This window comes from Panthera tigris, chromosome X (genome assembly GCF_018350195.1).
Source record: "Panthera tigris isolate Pti1 chromosome X, P.tigris_Pti1_mat1.1, whole genome shotgun sequence".
Lineage (NCBI taxonomy): Eukaryota > Metazoa > Chordata > Mammalia > Carnivora > Felidae > Panthera > Panthera tigris.
The window spans coordinates 91,710,484-91,726,748 of NC_056677.1; positions in this window are offsets into that span (position 1 = coordinate 91,710,484).

A 16,265-nucleotide genomic window follows, 5' to 3' on the forward strand; every position below is an offset into this window, starting at 1 on the left:
CCAGTTTGTCTGAATAGCAAAGAATTTGAAATAATCTAGAGGTTCAATATTTTAAAAATGCATTAAATCACCTCTCTTGTACGCTATTCTATGATGTAGTCTTTTAAAAATGATATAAAAGCACCTTCAGTGCCATAGCAAAGTGTTCACTATGTCTTTTTATAGGAGCAGCAAGTTACAAGTTAGTTTGAATAGTTGAGCTCTGATGGGTAAAATTTGGGTAAAATCTATGAGCATGTATGCATAAAACTGTTAAACTCTTAACAAAAATTTTCTTTAGGTAGTTAGATGACAGAGCTTTAAGTATTTTACTCCATTTTGCTTACGCCTATTTTCCAAGTTCTTGACAGTAAATATATATTGCTTTAGTAACAACAACAACAACAAAAGATTCACCTGCACCATGTGGCATTGCAGCCACACTCTCCTGTCTTTACTGTACTTGTGGCATTATACTTAATGGTGAAGAAATAGGTATCAGAACCAGCTGTAGGGGAAGAAAGGTAATTTTCCATCTACCCTTCCAGGTTCTTGACTGTGACTCTGTTGTAATAAACGATTAGCAGGAGAAAAACAAACAGAAGTTTAATAGCATGTGTACCTCCTGTGTACATGAGAGAGACCTAGAAAAACTGAAAAACTCCCCCAAATGACCCAAGCCACCACCTTTTAAATACCATCTCCGGCTAAAGACAAAAGAAAGATGTTGAGGGAGGGAGTGGGAGATATAGTTACGGGAGGTGACCAGGAAAAGCAGATTAAACAAGGGTAAGGTCATTATGCATATTTAACTCATTGCCTTCTCCATCGATGAGAGTTTCTAGAGATTTGGTTGTCTTCCTCTTTCTGGTACAGAGAGAGAGACACCCTTACAAATGAATTTTTTTTTATAAATGTCCCTTAGAAAAGAGCAACTTCTTTGTTTTCAGAGCTTTTCCTCCGTCTGCTGTTTCTTAAAAATAATTAGCTTAATACAATCCTTATGCCAAAGAGGCATATTTGGTGGTGGCATATTTTGCTCCCCTTCCCGGTGAATCTGGGTCTTGCACTACGTGAGCTCCCACTCCAACCAGTGAGAGCGCTGAAGGCATCTACACCAGAGAAGCCAGAGACCAGTATAGGAGAAGTAGAAATTGACAACTCTTTGAGGCTCACACATGCCGTGCTGAAGGGGACCTATCACAGGGAGCAATCAAAGGAGTAAAACAAGAGTTAGGGCAGGCTTCATGGAGGAAGTGGAAATTGGGTCGAGTATGAAGAAGGGTAGGATTTGCAAAAGCCAACAGGAGGAGGGTGGGATTTCTTCAAGCCCTGACAATAGTTGATAAGGCAGCAGTAGTAAAGTCTGCTATTTTGTCATGTGGGCTGGCTTATTAGCTAGTCATCAGTGGTGTGGTAAGTGACTGAGATCCTTTACTCTGTAATCTGACACACTGAGTCCAAATTTCAGCTCTATCATTTACTGGGTATTTGCCTAGGAAAGTTAGTTAACTTTTGCAAGTCTCAGTTTCCTTATCTATAAAATGGGAATCGTAACAGTACATACTTCATTCGGTTACTGGTTACTGTGAAGATTAACTGCAATGATGGATGTTGATAAAAAACAAAATTCCGTTGAGGAAATTTGAAGATCTAATTGGCTTTGTGAATTGGTTCACGAATCAAGCAGCATCCCGTCTCGAAGGTAGAGGGGAGCTCCAAGTTGTACCAAATGGAAGGTTTTTATAGGAAGGAGGGTGGGGTAAGAAAGTTATTAGCAAAAGAAAAGGATTGTTCCAGGCAAGATCACTTCCCTTGGAAGGAAGAACAGAAAGTCTTTTATCATGTAGATTACTTCCTCTTCCCTTGGAGGATGGAAAGGGCCCAAGTGGCAGATTATTTCGTTGGCTCTGATCAGAAAATTCCTAACTGACTGGTTAAGACTATGTCTGAAGGGAGGTTGAAACTGCAATTAAATTAGGTTTAAGCATCAGTTTGATGATCTGGCCTAAGTGACACCATTTTGGGCCTGTGGTTTTCTTTTCAACAATATAATACTACGTAGCACAGTGCCTGATTGGCACATAATGAAGGCTCAACATTTGGTAACTGTAATTATTATTGATGCTAATAAAGAAAACAAAGTATGTCATAATATTTAAAGCCTTGGCCAAATAGTATTAATGATATCATGTGCAGGGTATTCATAGTTCTCAGAAGCAGATGTTGTCCTTTTTTCAAGGTCTCTGACATGAAGCGTCAGAAAGTTCTATAGCCTATAGAACCAAACAGGTATCTGAATTTTTAAATGAAAGAAGAGAAGCATGTATAGGATGGAAGTTAAAAACATTGGGTTTGGACTCAGGAACACAGAGTTTCGATCCCTTTCCCTGTCACATGTACTGTATAATGTTGGCCAATTTCTTCTTTAATTCTAGGCCTCAGTTTCCTCATCTGAAAAATGAGAATGACACCATCTACCTCATAGGGGTTTTAGTATTAAGATTCAATGAGATAACACAGATAAATTGGTTAGTGTCTGCTACTCAACTTGTGCTCAATTCATTGAACAAACCTTTGTTGATCATTTACAATGTGCTGAGCTTTGCGCTCAGACAATGGCAATACATTGCTGAGTGAAACAAACAGGAACCTTGCTCTTAAGTAACGTTTTCAGTAAATGAGAACTACCACCACTCCCGCTACTACTCCTATATAGATATCCCGTGCTATCTGAACTCTCCCTATCTGGACAATCATTATAACAAGTTACAAAAGTGTTTACCTAAAATTCACCTTTCAAAACAAAAGCACTCAAATGACACATTTGAGTGGTATGGAAGTCCCATCCAAAGGATATAGAATGTAACCCTCTCTGGACAAGATGGCATCTTGGGTTTCAATTGAAAACATTTTAATAAAAACATCACTATCATCTCTCTCACATTTTTTCTTGGAGTTTCTCCCTCCATGAGTTCCAGTATTTGCTTATTTACAGTGCCTGGGGATACTATCAACCGGGGTCCATGTGGACAGTATCTTGAGAATCTCTAATCTATCATTTCACTGTATATTTGAATTACACTATATGTTCATTGACGTTTAAAAAGAAAATAGGGGCCCCTGGGTGGCTCAGTCAGTTAAGTGTCCAACTTCACCTCAGGTCATGATCTCACGGTTCGTGGGCTCAAGTCCCGCATCGGGTTCTGTGCTGACAACTCAGAGCCTGGAGCCTGCTTCAGATTCTGTATCTCCCTTTCTCTCTGCCCCTCCCCGACTCATGTTCTGTCTCTCTCTCTCTCAAAAATAAACATTAAAAAAAGGAAATATAATTTGTTTCTGAGATTGTAAATTATTGTATACCAAACATAAAAATACCTATTGATGAGGGGAGCCTGGGTGGCTCAATTGGTTGAGCGTCTGACTCTGGAATTTGGTTCAGGTTACAATCTCACAGTTCATGAGATCAAACCCCACACTGAGTGCTATGTTCACAGTGTGGAGCCTGCTTGGGATTCTCTCTCTCTTTCCCTTTTTCTCTGCCCATCCCCTGCTCGTGCTCTCTCTCTCTTTCTCTCAAAATAAAATATGCCTAAAAAATACCTATTGATGAGTTTATAAAGTGTCAAATAGATATTGAATAGATATTAAATGATTAGATAATTAGATAATTAGATAGTCGATAAATTTATTATTGATAAATACTTAGTGAATTGATATATAGTTATTTAAGAGTGTTTAAGTACTATTTAGGAGTGTTTTAGTGATATTCAATATTGGTTGGGGCTTTGGGATGAATTGGGAATGTGCTGTTCTTTTCTCAGTCAAAACAATGAAATATAATGTTGCACTTTATGTTAACTCACTACAGAACATGTTCTGAATAATATTTTATATTTCGATATGCAGGGATGCCTGTTACTGCAATCGCTACTGCAATATTTCCACCCACTAAGTGGCACTGACAAAGTAATAACTGTTACCTGCTAAGTTCTACCAACTACTAACACTAGCATTTCACTTACGATCTTTACAAATGCTAATGCTGCCCTCTTCCTCTTTTTTGAGTATGGTCATGTGGTTGGGTATAGAGCCTAGTCCTCAAAGTGAAGGATCTGGACCTTGTTGTGGCTGATAGCCAAGGAAGGCTGCCTGAAGATAAAGCACACAACTCCAGTCATATCTCTTTGTGGCTCTGAGGCCATGCTAGGAATACAGCAATGCCCAGAGCCAAGAGTGTTAGCAATGGGGAAGGAAGCTTCACGTCGGTAGGTGGCCAAGATGCCCTTCTCTAAGGTACCAACCAGCCTGGTGTGTGTGTCTGTGTGTGTGTGTGTGTGTGTGTGTGTGTGTGTGTGTAAGTATGTCGTCTCCTAGGGTATTGCAAATGTATGTGGTTGTTTTGGCAGGTATTGATAAGCACCTGAATGGATAGATGTAGAGTGGAATTCTAGTTTTACTACTAATGAAAAATATTTTAAAAGGACCTATTCCTGACGAAAGGACCAAGGGCATGTTCCCCAATCAAAGAAGTGTGGGGGAACACTGTATACATTATCTCGTGGGGATGTGGTCAACATATAAAAGACCCCAAATAGTCCTGCCGTAAAGAAACCTGATTGCACTTTGCTTACCAGAGTTTTCCCACATTATTTTGACTCACAGAAATATTTCCTGTGTGGTAGCCCACTGAACACTATTCCACAACACACGTTTCAAGAAACACTCTCGTAGATTGTTCTAGAATAAGACATAATAATTGTTAGTAAACTTCCCTCCCCGCCCATTATCCTCTTACTCCCGGCTACCTCCTCTCTCCTCATGCTTCTCTTCTCCCACCCTGCCCTTCCACATCTCCTTCCCTATCTCTCCTTACTTCCCTTCCACATACACTGACTCTGACCTTCACCGAAAGCATGTCAAGAATCCCTTTTGTATCAGGAACAACGCCAAGGGCTGTCAAAAGGTGGAAAAAAAAAATACTCCCTGCCCCTCAAGAGCTGTTAGTAGCTCTATATCTGGGCTGGGTGGATATGCAGATTCTTGGTAACATAAATAATCTACATGTGAGCAAATGGCTGAACACATGGCATGTTCATGGAAGGGATGGGGAGTAGTCATAGTGAATTACAGCTACACCTTTTTCGGTACCAACAACTTGCCAAATACCACTCAGCAGGGAGAGAAGAAACGCAATTGTTATTCCCTGTATAATATATGCCATTGTACAGCCAGTGCTGTACTCTCAGAGGGACATTGTGCAATTCTCAGATTTTGTCACATGCTGCCTCCTTTGGAAAGCTGCACAAGAATTAGGGACATTGGTTTCAACTGCCAGCTTAGTCATGGATTTGCTGTGTGAACTTGGGCAAGCCACTTAGCCTCTCGGGTCCTCAGAGAAGTTTTCATTAGATGACCTGGAGTGGTCCTTCCCTTCCCAGTCTCGAATTCTATGATTGGTCTGACGAGATGGCTACCCCCTTGGTGGTGGCTTGGAGTGAGGTGAGGTGGGAGATGCAGAGGAGATGTTTCCCTTCAAAACCTCTTGCTGGTTTTCAAAACCTCCTTGCCAAATGTCATTGGGAAGAGAAAGAATGACAGATTTGTGAGAGCTGATTATGGGTGGGTGTTTGTGTGTCCATCTCGATAACTTTCCCCCCCTCCCCCAAATTCCAGCATTGTTCTGCTCAATGAATATTTGATTTTGAATCACATTTGTTCAGCTCTCATTGACATTCTGGGAGGGAGCCAGGATGTGCTGCAAGTCAAGAGAACAATGTGTGACAATTGAATAACCATAGCAATCACTTATCTAGAACTTAGGCATAGGCAGGGCTCCAGGAGAAGAACATAACATGTATTGTCTCACTCAAGTCTCACAACAATCCTGTAAGGAAGGTAAGTTCTCAATATTCTTATTTGACAAGTGAGAAATCCAAGCCTTGGAGAGATTCCATGACTTGTCCAAGGTCACACAAGTAACTGGAGAAGCAGCTTTCAAACATAGCCAGGCTGACTTCAGAGCTCTTAACCAGCACGGTTTTCTTTGACACGGATGAAACAAGTGTCCTGGAAAGCAATTAGTTATGAAGAGGGGAGGGACAGAAGCATGGAAGCAGAACCGCTTGCCCCGGTTGGGTGAGCCCTGGGTTTGGCAACCGTTTTCTGTCTTATGCTGGCTTTATGTAGAACCATCGGATGCAGTGGAGACCAGAGTGTCCCCAAAACATTTGGCACTCCCTGCCACCTCTGTTGGAAAATGTACTCCCTGGCAGGCTGGTGGGAGCAGGGAGGAAGAGCTTGTGCAGTGGTCACGTCGGGAATCTTGTCCCAGGGCTATCTGCACACCTGACTGGCCAAGAGCTAAGCCCTGAAAGATAAGGAGCTTGTCCTTGGCACTTTTCTGTGCTTCTTTCAGTGTCCCTGTCCCTCTCTGCCCAGCACCTATTAGAAACCTTGTGTGCATGTGCCACCTGTGGGATCCCAGGTCCCTTCATGCTGGCACTCCAAACCTCAACCTGCCCTGCTCAACAGTTCCCAGTGCTCCAGACCTATCCATTCTCATCATACAGTTAAAATCTCCTGGTCCTGTTCCTATCGCTGACTAAGTGGTAATAGGAAAAAACCCCACAATAATAGCTGACATATATTGATTATTTTCTATGTGTGAGGCTCTGTTCTAAGCATTTACATGCAGTTATCTCGTTTAATTCTTACAAGCCTGTAGCCTCTTGATAGTTGAGGATGCTGAAGTTTAGGGTTTAACTTGTTCAAGTTCACCCAGCCAATAAGTTGCTGAGAAAAACTCACACCCGGGTTTTCCTAACACAAAAACCCATGTTTATGTCCATGTCCACTAGTCCAATACTACCTCAGAAATAGTATGTCAATTCCCTACATCTCCAGTCTGCCTGGTTGGATGTTGCTTTCTCATCTGAGGAATTAACTCCATGGCAAATCGTCCCACTGCAAATGATCCCTTTTCAATGTCTTTGGGCTATTGTACAGGCCTTAGAGGATACACATGAGAAGATTCCTTAAGGTTTTTTTTTTTTTAAGTTCTCTCTCATTTTCCTTCCATTTCTCCCTGCAATTCATCTCACCCCAATTCCATACATTTTTCCGGTTGCCTCCTCAGTTTACATTCACATGTGATCATCACTGTGCCATAGCTCAGTTAATTTGAACTTTGCCATAGCTTGGTTAATTTGAACTTTGAGGACTGTTAAAGTCTCTTAATCTCGCCCTGATATTCTTTCTGTTGCTTTTCCATCTTTGTTCTTCTCAATAAGAACTGCCTGGGATCTGCCCTCACAATTCTCTTACCGGCATCTCCTTTTCTTCATCTTCACTTACACATAGGTGGACTTACTTGCTCCAAACTTTCCCTGTGAGGCAGGCATCACCACTTACATTGGCCACCTTTGAGAGGTGATAAAGCTGAAGCTCGGGTAGTTTAGTTGACTTGCAAGGAATCACACACAGTCTCTGCTCCAATTAGAACGTCTTCCCTAGTACTATTACATACAAACAAAAGTAGGTGTGGGGAATTCCTAAGATATGTGGAGGCTTTGAACATACAATTTTGACTTAAAATTGCACCATATTCTGGGTGTTTTTGCTAAAGCACCAGGATTAGAATGGAGTAAGCTGGTTTAGAGATCTCTAAGAGGTCTCAACCGCTACTCAACTGGGAGAAGGTAAGTTTGATACTTGGAGTATCGTTCAAATAGAGCAAAATAAATCAGCTGCTACTCTGAGACAAAGCCAGGATAAGACTTGGTAGCTTTGGTTTAATGATCTTTTTATTCCTGGGTTGGATCTTCCTGATACCATAATGAACGCAAATAGTGAAGGCAAACACATAGCTAACAGTGTGCACAAATTGGCACTGTGAAAAATGAGCTATTGTGGAGAAGGCCCCACTTTTTCTCAGCACTTAGCTTCACAATGTTTTGTAAGTAACAATTCTAGTTCTCCGATTGGATAAAGGGCTAGTAAGTAGGAAATTTGAGGACAGGTTGAGCACAGGGGAAAAAGAGCATCTTGTCTTTTCTCCTGGATACATTCACAGCTTCCTAATCTGATTTCCCCATTTAAGATTCTGTTTAAATTCCCCCTGAATATTCAATATCTGGACTATTGCTTGGCACATAGTAGTTAAACATTTGGTAAACGAAGGTTGTCTAGGTGAATGAGTGCATTTGGGCAGTAGCTGTGTGTTGATTGCTTGTTCTGGATTAATCATTCAATGTGCTAGCCTATGCTGTTCTCATCATGGACTCGTTGGAGCCAGTATTACTCAAACCCTAGGTCGAGTAAACACTTCACATGGTATGGAAATGCAGGAGGTTTAGGGTGATTCTAATAAACCCCAAACAAAACTTCCTCCTACTTTCAGTACCTTTCCAATCCATCTCTGAATACCACCACACTGAGGGGTACGGTTTCAACAATATGAATTGTATGGGGGTTGCAGTTCAGTCTATAACAATATCTAGTTGATTGAGATTCATATAACTTTCTTTTTTTTGATATGAAATTTATTGTCAAATTGGTTTCCATTCAACACCCAGTGCTCATCCCAACAGGTGCCTCCTCAATGCCCATCACCCACCCTCCCCTCCCTCCCACCCCCCATCAACCCTCAGTTTATTCTCAGTTTTTAAGAGTCTCTCATGGTTTGGCTCCTTCCCTCTCTACCTTTTTTTTTTTTTTTCCTTCCCCTCCCCCATGATCTTCTGTTAAGTTTCTCAGGGTCCACATAAAAATTTTCTTTTGTTTTACAACAAAACTGAAGATAGCAAAATGATTCCAGTCTTGCGACAAAGCACTTTGGGCTATATCTCTGACATTGCCCTGGGGGCTATTTTTCCTTCTCCCCTGCCTAGGGATGCTCAAAGTGAGTTTTAAGAAGCACTGTCAAGGCTGCATAAGTTGCTCCAGTATGAATGGTGCCACTTGAAGTTGTGTCCTGAAGAAGCCTTAAGGTCTGTGAAGCTGTTAAGAGTAGGTTATATGTGGATGTGAATGAAAGATCTGAGAGGAAACTCTGGTGACCATGAATGGAAATAGGTGTTATAAGGCTGAGAACAAGTGAGCACTGAAGGAGAAGAAGGGCCAGAATTGAGAACTGAGAAGCTGGGGCCCATGATTATTCTCTTCCTCAGTTTCAGTTTGTTGAGGGGAGGACTGGCCTTCCTGTGACCTCTTTCCCATATGATTTCCTGATGATTTCCTAGACTGTTAGCTGTACTTCTAAGAGGGTCCTCAGATGAGTTCTAGGGAAATGGGTGAATCCTTGGATCTGTACAGGTTTCATTTCTGACAGGAGGAATGGGGAGCACTGGACAAGAATTGTGATGCAATAACCGTGTTTAAACTTTCTACAAGGCACATGTGGTCAACACCACTGAGACTGTTTTCTTCCTCCCCTCCATATTTAGAAAGCAATATCTAATGAGCTCACATTCCTTCCTTTACACCATGTTAACCACAACTAAGTACAACTTAAAAGGTATTCTCCACCCATTAGTGTATTCAAGATTTCCTGAATTTTGCTTTAAAAATCTTCCTTGTAGGTGATCTTGCCAGTCTCCTAATTCACCCTACTTCCTTGATTTGTCCAAGTTTTCGCATTCACTTCCATTCTGGCCCTTTATTCCCTTTCTGTGCTTTCATAGACACCTTCCCCTTTAGTACCCCCTGTGCACTTTGGAAGACTTCTTGCTTTGGAAGACTTCTTGCTCTTTACTCTGATCTTTCCAACTCAAACCAGTTTTTTGTAAATTTCATTCACTAAAAATAACTAATACTAGACATATAGTACCTTATCCACAACCAGCGTTCCTTTAGTTAACTTGAATGAACTGCTTCCTTTCTAAAAATCCATTCATTCTCTTAGCAATAATATTAACAATAGCAACAACAGCCACCATTCATTGAGCACCCTTAGTGTTACATTTCTTTTCACATTTAATCATTCAAACAACCTTGTGTGGCAGGTATGAGTATTCTCATTTTAATGTTGAAGAAATCAAGGCTCAGAGAGAAGAGATTTATTTACTCACAGTTTCTGCTAGAAATAGTCCCCTACTCAAAAACCTATCTATCTGTTGCTAACTTGGGACAGAGTCATTCCTTGTGTACATAATTAAAATGTTTATATTCTCAAGGTAAATAACCCATTAGTTTCTTCCTAGGCAGTAAAGTTTAATAATTTAAGGCACAAGTCATGGCATTGGATAGATTTGGGTTTGAATTATGGCTCTGCTGGGTGACCTTGGAAAAGTCACTTCAACTCTTGATGTTTCTTTATCTATAAAACAGGGACAATAAATCCCATGTAACAAAGTTATTATAACTAGTAAATAAGATGGTATCTGTAAAGTGCTAACAGAGTAAGTGTTTGATAAATGACAGCTCGTCATTAAAAATCTAAGATTCGGATTGTAAATGATACAGATCCTGCCAAATAAAGAGCAGAATTTGACTTCCAGCTGTAGAAGAAGTTTATGCATTTTGAAGAAAATACCTCAGGACTCCTGGGAGAACACAGTTAAAGACTGTGTTCTTTACCTTATGGAATGAGGCAGTGGGTTTAGAAAACAATTTGACTTTGTTTAACAGATATTACTGTATAGTTTGAGTAAAGCCCAGTTTCATCATGGCCCCATCTCTCGCAGTGTTCCAATCAAAGGGAAACAAGTCCCCCATCAAAACTAATCAAAGAGCAGCTGGTATCTTCACAGCAAGCTCTTTCTAAAGTTGCAGTGCCTAAGACAGAGTATATTCATAAGGAATAGAGAGAATTCTTCAAAATCCCCTTTGCCATTTCCTGCCCTGTCAGTATTTTCCACACACCACAGCTGCTCCCAGGTCCCATTTCTCCCCAGCTGTGTCTCCCTAAGCCTTTCTCCCAAATGAAGTCCGTGGAGACTCTTGTCGTTCTGTCCTCTCCCACCCCTCTTCCCTAGATCAGTTCTTTATTTTGTATTTTATTTTACCTACATTTCTACATCAAAAAGGAGAGCTGATGAGATGCTCTTGATGACCTGACCTCAGCTAGGGAGGAGGGGGAGCACAGAGGGGAGCATAGTTTGTGTGGGGGAGCGCAGAGGGGAGCATAGTTTGAGAGGTAGATTGTGAACACTTATCATTTAATGGCTTCTAGATTTGGAGCAATTTAAGTCGATTGAAATTTGACATTTACTAAAGATATGGTTCCTCAGACTAAAAAGTACCTATTTTTCCTCTTTTGGCTGGAAATTTAGCAATTCAAAGATGTAATACTGACCTTTGGAATTATTCTGACTGGTAGCTATTTTGTTTCTTAGAAAAGTGTAGTTACCTTATATATTTCAGTACAAAAAACCCTCAAAACTCAGGTTCCAGAGTTGTAGTGGTTGGAGAATATAATAAGATGAGCTTTATAAGAAGGTAGTAAGATGGTAAAATTTTGGAAACCTCTGATGTGCTTCCTACCTTACATATGATATCATTCAGTCCTCATGATGCCCCATAAGGTGGGTGTAATTATTTATCCATTATGCAGGTGAGAAAACTAAGACGTATGGAAATGAAGTCTGTTGCCTAATGTCAATCAGCTTAGAAGGGATGAAGTTGGAGCTTGGTTCCAAAGCTGTATTACTCCAAAGTGACCGGAGGAATAAAGGAAAGTTGGTCCATAAAGTTTTTCTCCCTCTCCCTCTCCCTCTTTCTCCCCCTTTCCCTCTCCCTTTCTTTTCTTCGCCTCCCCCTTTCTCCTTCCCCTTCTCTTTTCCCCCTTCCCCTCCCTCATCCCTTGCTTCCCTCCCTATCTTTCTCTTCCTCTCCCCCTTTAGAAAATCCATCTCTGATCTGAGAGGAGTAGACTGAAAACAAGTATGGTAATATGAAGGCCAAACGGTTGTAGAGCTTGCAGATAACATTGCTCTGGAAAGAATGGAGGAAAAAGAGAGTGATTAAGGTGCATAAGAACCAGCAAAATTTGTCCAAATGACAAACCCATAAAGATGGATGCTTCCATAGCAACCATTTATGTACACATTACCTAGTGTAAGAAATAAAACATTAACAACACATTTGAAGCCCCTGTGTAACCCTGCTGCCATCTCAGGAATAAACACTGTACTGAATTTGTCTTTTTTTTATCATTCCTCCCTGCCAAAAGAAAAAAAAGAGAGAGAGAGAGAGAGAGAGAGAGAGAGAGAGACGGATGCCAATGGGAAATTTGAGCATACCAAAGGGAATGGGCAGAGAGGTAGAGTGGATGAATATTGTCACCATGGAATTTCGAGGGGAAAGACGTACCAAAAGGAAAGTGGTCAAAGTTTGAATGCCTCCATACACCAAACACTGTAATATGTATAAGTAATGCTTAGACTATACTAATAGCTTATCCACATATTGCTTATCTCACAGAAATCCTATTAAAAAAGCTAGGTTCATTATCATTTTACAGATTTTAGTTCTTCAGACATACGAATGCCAGCTCTATGCCAAGCACTGGCTAGTGTGAGGAAACTGAGATTCAGAAGAGTTACGTTTCATGCTACTCTATGGCAGAGCCAAGGCTTGAACCCAAGTCTAACTGGTTCTAGAACCTACTTTCCAATACCTACCGAAGTTTAAAAGTTGAGAAAATAGGATAAAACCGTTCAAGCAACTCCTGGTGCTACTTTTCCTGGAGTTATATGCAACTCCTTAAAACCCTGTGTGATCCGCGTGATGAAAACTTTTTGGCCCTGGTTGACAGGAGCTCATCTCCCTTTACTGTTTTGTTGGAGGTTAGGATAGATACTATAGAGTGACAGAGATGCTGATACCTATCAAATGAACAAAAGGGCCGAGAAAGTAGATGCTTCAGTAGTGATGAGGAAGGTGATCCAGATGAAGGATTTTTGAGATTGTTGTTATTGAGAAAATGGTACGCGATGTCTGTTGGAAATTTTATAAGCTTTGGCAACTAGACAGGTTGTAAATATGAAAATACTTAAATGCTACGGTTAGCTTGGAACTGTACACTATTCCCACATCTGCTCTTTCATTGGAGCCTCACAAATTGTTCTTTTGTTTTCCTCATCAGTGTGCTCTTTATAAATATAGGACATTGTTACTAAAGAACCTGTCCCCGTGGCCCAGCTCTTCTCACACTTGTCTACAAATTTTTAGGCCTGCCCAAGTTCTCCTATTCCATGAGCACTCCATTTCTGACCAAGCTCCTTTGGGTGATCTTAAAAGAGAGGAGTCCCTGTTTTTTCTGTCTTCCTTGTGCAGCTTCAGATGCTTAATTCCATGCGCCCAAATTCTGTGCTCTGCAGCTGTAACAACATTCGTTTTTATTGTAAAAGTGAGAAGTTGTAAAATAATTGTGGACTGTCATTGGTTGTAATTAATATTTTCCTGTTGCCTGGGAAGTGAATACAGAGTGGCAGTCCTTATAGCATACTCGCCTGGAAGAAACCAGCGGGAAGCAGAAGAAGCCTTCATTCTGCTGAGAAGAGAGAGCTCCAGAAGTCTGAACAAGGGTGGGGACAAAAGTGATCAGGGCAGAGAACTCTCCCTTCAGGAACCAAATAACAAGGAGTTGAAAGTGGGAATGATAGGAAGCAGGTCCAACAGGCTCCTTTGGCTTCAACATCTCTTCAGGGAGTGCTAAATAGAAGGTTGTTAACGAAGACACCAAGGTGGTTCAGGGCCTCTCAAATTCTTCCACCAAAGTGGCCCTAAGGGCAGAACCAATAACATCTTCCGTGCCACCCCATCATTATGCTCCACGAGATTGGAGACAAAGTCCAACGTGCGTCTCAAATAGAACATTTATTTGAAATCTACTGTTTTCTTTTAAAATGTATGTGAATCTGGCATTCTATCTCTTGTTTATTTCATTTTAATTTTATTCCCCCTTTAGCCTCCTCCCCCCCCTTCCCATTTTCTTTCCCCAACATATGTAACCGTGCTCATGTGCTTTTGGGTATCTTTTTACTTGAATGTACTCTTCCAAATGTATTGTTTTACATGCATGCATTTTAATTTATGTAAATGATATTTATTTTGTATCTTCTTTTAGTTATTATACTTTTTTTTCCCTCTCAACATTATGGATGTAAGAGCCATCCATGCTCTTTGTGTGCATCTAACCTGATGCTACTCACTGGGGCGTTACACTGCAGTATGTACATCCATCATGTGTTACCTCTCCACTTTCCCAGGAATGAACACTTAGCTGCCAGTTCCCTGCCTCCCTGGGCATCGATGCAGGGAACATCTTTGTACGTGTCCCCATATGGACCCCTGTGAAAATTCATGTGGCGTATATACCAGGGAGAGAATTGCTGGGCTATAAAATAAGTGTTTTTATCATTACATTAAGTTGTGCCAGATTGTTCTCCAGAATGACTTCATCATCTTTGACTCCCACCAGCAGTGAAGGAGAGTCCGTTCCTTTTTACCCTCATCCCTTCCTATCCTTAGCAGTATCCAAATTTCTGTTTTTTGTCAGCTTGAGAGGTGTGAAGTGATAGTCCGGTGAATATTTTAACTTGCATATCCTGATTATGAATGATTCATGTTTATACTAAATGACCAATCCATGGTAAAGCTGATGCACCAAGAATCAACAAAAGTCAAATTGATCTTGTTGTTCCTGGTTCACCTCACACACCTGAACCTGCTTCCTGGGTTAGGCATGTACTATTTGGGGGATCACAGTTACTAGCTGTGTGATGTTATGAAAATTTCTATCTTCTCCTGATCTCCATTTCCTCCTCTCTAATGGAAGATGGGACTAGATAATCTCATAAAGCCCTTCAAGGTCTAAAATTTTGTGACTCAGTGATGTCATCTTGAACCATTAAACACTGTGCTAACCCCTTGTATATTAAACACTCCATCAGCCAAAAAAAAAAAAAAATCCATTCAGTTCATTTTCCTATATAGTAGCAATTTACTCTCCACTAACAGTCCATATCTTTCCCTCCCACTTCTCCCAACCAGGGAAGTAAACTGCCTTTTTACACTCTCTCTCTAGCATGTGAACAGAATGGCACCAATTTGTTCCTGCTGTTCTTTAGTCTCCCTCACAGCATTTGCTCAAATTACAGACCTATCAAACTTGGCTGCCCCCCGTCAGAACAAGAGGAAGATAAAAGATAAGCTTGAGTTCAGCCACATGCCGCTGTAAATATGAAATGCACAAAGGGCTAATAATATGACATTACCATCTGACAGTCACATGGTACTCATCATTCTTGGCACCAAATAAACATTATTTATGCCTTTATTTGCAGGGGAATGGGGAAGAACAAGTAATCTAACCCTCCCCTGATTCAGCTCTTAAGGAAAGAAAAAAAAAACTTTTAGAAGTCTCATAAAAATCAGTAATGATGTAGTTGGTTGAACGATGGGAAATCGCAATTTTTGTAGGTAAAAACCAGTCAATATCAGAACGTTCATATGGTTCAACTTAGTAGATGTGGCATAAAGTCTTTTGAAAATCCCCAAGGAGTCATTATCAATGATTTCATCGGTGCTACCCTCAACCCTTTCCAAATAGGACTGGCATATACCCTTTGCCAAGTAGGCAGGGCTTAAATAGAGCAAGCCATCCTTCCCCCAGCTCACTTAGCCATGGGCTGTCCCTTCCCTTGCAAATTTTTGAGTGTTTGCAGCCCATGTTGCTCACCGTGGCACTGCCCCCCACCCTGGGTTGTTGTGTGAATCAAATGTGATGATGTCAGGTGAATTTGTTTTTTTCGGTTTTAAAGCACAAGACACGTGCAAGGAATGCGAGGGGAGCTACTATTTATTAAGTATGTGTCAGACGCGGTGCTTGGCATTTCACATGCACCATCTATTATAATCTTTGCAAATGCATGAGAAAGTCACTTTTATATTCATGTGATAAATGAGGACATTGGGGCAGAGATTAAATAACTTGCTAATGGTCACACAGCTAGTAAGTAGCTGAAAGAATTGGGACTGAAACTCACTGGTCTGACTGTAAAGTTTATGCTCTTTCTTATGCTGTGTTCCACTTCTGAACACAGTCTTCAATCATTTCTAACAACTTTATTTGTGGCTATTGCTTCAACAATGACATAGGAAGTTGCTAATTGGTGAGATCTCTTATACCTGGAATGAGCTGACCTTTGGTGCCCATTGTAATTACGCACAGCATTTATTTTACGAATATTTCTTAAGCATCTACGTGTGTCCAAAAAAAACCACCACCAACAAAAACTTGTACGAGCAACCCTAACTTACAGTTACCTTTTTGACTCAGG